This window comes from Limulus polyphemus, unplaced genomic scaffold (assembly GCF_000517525.1).
Source record: "Limulus polyphemus unplaced genomic scaffold, Limulus_polyphemus-2.1.2 Scaffold687, whole genome shotgun sequence".
Taxonomy (NCBI): Eukaryota; Metazoa; Arthropoda; class Merostomata; order Xiphosura; family Limulidae; genus Limulus; species Limulus polyphemus.
The window spans coordinates 121,175-124,454 of NW_013666297.1; the positions used below are offsets into that span (position 1 = coordinate 121,175).

The 3,280-nt window shown below is 29.0% G+C and overlaps 1 protein-coding gene across 4 annotated transcripts in view; it reads left to right on the plus strand.

The window, feature by feature from the left end:
* Positions 1-1,321: 1,321 nt before the first annotated feature.
* The window catches only part of LOC106459962 (prenylated Rab acceptor protein 1-like), a 14,313-nt gene continuing 12,354 nt past the window's right edge, over positions 1,322-3,280 (plus strand). For 2 of the 4 annotated variants that reach the window (XM_013919634.2, XM_022386538.1), the window contains exon 1: positions 1,393-1,411. The gene's annotated coding sequence lies outside the window, so the exon portion shown is untranslated. Of the gene's footprint in view, positions 1,412-3,280 lie in introns of all 4 variants that reach the window. The other 2 variants (XM_013919633.2, XM_013919635.2) reach the window with 2 other exon arrangements.

The window sequence follows — 3,280 nt, forward strand, 5'->3', positions numbered from 1 at the left end:
ACCAGTACAGAAGAAGATACGTCCCGTAAAATTAAGAGACTTAGTTGAATTGTAATTTTGTGTTTGTAATTCTGTACATTTAATTAAGTTATTGTTAATTGTTATTGGTTTAATGTAAGTGGCCATTGTTCGGGACGAACAATACTAAGGAATGGACAGTGTTACGACATCGAGGTCACGTGACTAGTATCACGCCCCGTCATTCTCGAACTTTCACGTCTTTTCCTTAAATCTCGTGATCTTTCTAGATATAGTGTAGTCTTGTATATTTAAGACCGGCCACGAAGCGACAGAGAGGTAATGAGTGATTGAATGTATGGGGACAAAATATTGTTGGCCACGTGAGACGTGAATTATAGTGTTGTTACAGAGCGACTGTTGAAATTAAGTGTATCGTAAAGTTGTATTCGGAAAGAATAAACCAGTTTTATTTAAGAAAAGACTTGTGTCGCTAAAGTTTCGTCGGAACGAATTTACGGAAAATTAACGAACGAACGGAGACGTAACAATATATTACAGCTAAGCCTCTCATATACTGGTTTGATTAGGCGTCTGAGGTTCAGACCGATAAGTCTTAAGAAGACAAGGATGCAATCTCAACCCATACCGACTCCCTGATGAGGGATAAAGAGCTGAAAGTAATTAAGATTGTTTACATTGTTTAACTTGGAAGGTGACTGTCCAGTGTACCAATACAAGATCGCACACTTTGTTTCTGTCTTTGACATAAATATTGTTTTATTTTGTATAATACATTGTGTTCTGTCTGTTTATTTTTTCCATTTGAAATCACCTAGTTAAGTTAAATTCAGGTTTATTGCACAATTTATCCTGCCGATCCTCCCATTATAAAGCGGACTTATCTAACATTCTTTGAGGAAATCAGTTTCAGCTGAGAATACAAAAAAAACATAACATACTCTTAGAGTATTCTGTTGTTAAAATGGAAATTTTACTATTAAAGAAGAAATGAAGCACATGTTAGAAGAAACTTCTTATTTTTTTCATTATACCAATAATTATTCTTCAGAACAGTATAAAAACTATATAAAAATACTTTGATTAAAACTTTTGAAACAAATTTTAGCGCTTAAAAACAATAATGATAGATTTCATTTTGTTTGAATATTACAAAATGGCAGCAAAATATTTGTAAAATAGAAAGATTGTTCTTTAAATTAGACAATATAAATAATTTTAATTCGGTATTAGAATTCATCTATTTCCCTAAAATAATTACTGAGTTATATATCTATATGGGACAAAAATGGCGTCAATCAAACTTTTAGCGATAGGCGAAACTTGCGAAAATTAGCTTACCAAGCTAAATCCACATCAACAGCTTGATGAAAAGGCAAACGTATTGTGTTTATTTATAAGTGAGAAAGAAATTTGACCAAACGAGGGTAGAGTAAGATTAAATATTTATAACTTATAGTTGTAAGTAGTTTAGGTCGTAGACTTCTAATTTATTTTATTTACATTAAATGATTAATCTATATTAATGAATTATAGTATATGAAGTCGTAGAATTAAAATTAAATGAATTTACAAATTTCATTGATCGTTCAAGTTGTGTTGGTCACTTTGTGCCCTTGTTAATGTAGATACTAAGACAATTAATTGGTTTAAATAATTTCTAAGTGAGACACTAACCATCTTTTTACGATACATTTAACACTTTGTGCCACTGTTAATGTAGACATTAAGACAATTAGTTTAAATAATTTCTAAGTAAGACACTAACCATCTTTTTTGCGATACATTATATATTATTATTATTATTACTACATAACATCATTTTGTTAGAAATTACAGCTTTTACACTGAGGAGAATTATTTATTAGAACAGCTTGAATGAATTTTTTGTTATTGTTATTTTTGTGTAATCATTTTTTATTAGAAGTACCACAGTTTTGTAATTTTGTACTAACCTTTTACTGTAATTCGCATTAGTTTAAAATTTGAAGATTATTTGGTCTTATATTTTGTGTTGCAAACTATATATTGTTGTTCTGTACATGAATATGAATTATGATGAAATTTGGAGAGTTTCTACAAAATATGTGGTCATTAAAATTAGTTATAGTTTATATATATGTTTTAATAATAAAGGGTATATTACATATTTGCATGTAGATTAGTATCCTATTTATTAACTTTTAATTACAATATACAGTTAAGCATTTGGAATTTTTTACCTTTTATGGTAATATAGTGATATTGAACCATATTTTCCCCACAAACTGACAAAGTAAATTCTATTTCAGGGATATGTCTTTCAAATTATCAAATGTCCAAATTTAGATTTTGAATTGTAAAGGCAAAATTTCAAACTCATGAACTACCATGTATCCTGTTCAGACATTCATTAGTATCCACTAGATTTGTTCATAGTTTTACTATTGTTAGTTAAAGCTCTATTAAAGGCAATGTTATTATTTTTATCACTGACATAAACAATAATGCCTTGTCCAAAAACATGCCCTGTTATCTTCAGAACATAGAGTAAGAAAGTCAAAAGCCTTTATCTTATCAATCCCTCGGTTATTCTTATAAATCTCAATAATATCACCTCGTACTCTTCTTTTCTCAAAATAAAATAAAAATGTTTTAATCTACCCTTATGAGATAGCTCTTCCATCCTCAGAACTATCCTAGTAATCCTTCTCTGAATCCTTTCCAATAAATAGATATCCTTTCTTAGATAAGGAGTTCAAACTGTACAATGTTTCCAAGTGAAGACTAACTATTGATTTAGTATTGTATCACCTCTTTTTCACTTGTAATCAATAATCTATAAATACATCCTAAAATTCTGTTAGCTTGACTACTAGCAACAGAGCACTGATTTAATGGCTTGAGTAGCTTATCCACCATTTTGCTAATATCGTTTTCTTTAGTAATGCTATTGGTAGTATTACTTAATGGTTATTATATTTGGTCTACAGACTTCAGAAAGAGGGTGTGATAACTCATTTGCAGGGAAAACAGGAATTTTCTAAGATTTAAATTAACTGAATTTTCATAATTGGTAGGTGAAGTAGAAATGTTGATAAAATGTCCAAATACGAACATAACTGTGAAAAGTATATATAGTAAAAATAACTCTTTGAAGTTTATTTTACATCCAAAATGTTATTTTTGGAAACCAAAATATAGTCACCAAAATCTTGTGGCTGAAAACTAGTTTTCATCTATGATCATGTTTTATATATATATATATATATATATACACTCTATTTATTTGTTATTAGACAAAGAAAAATTAATTGTTGTT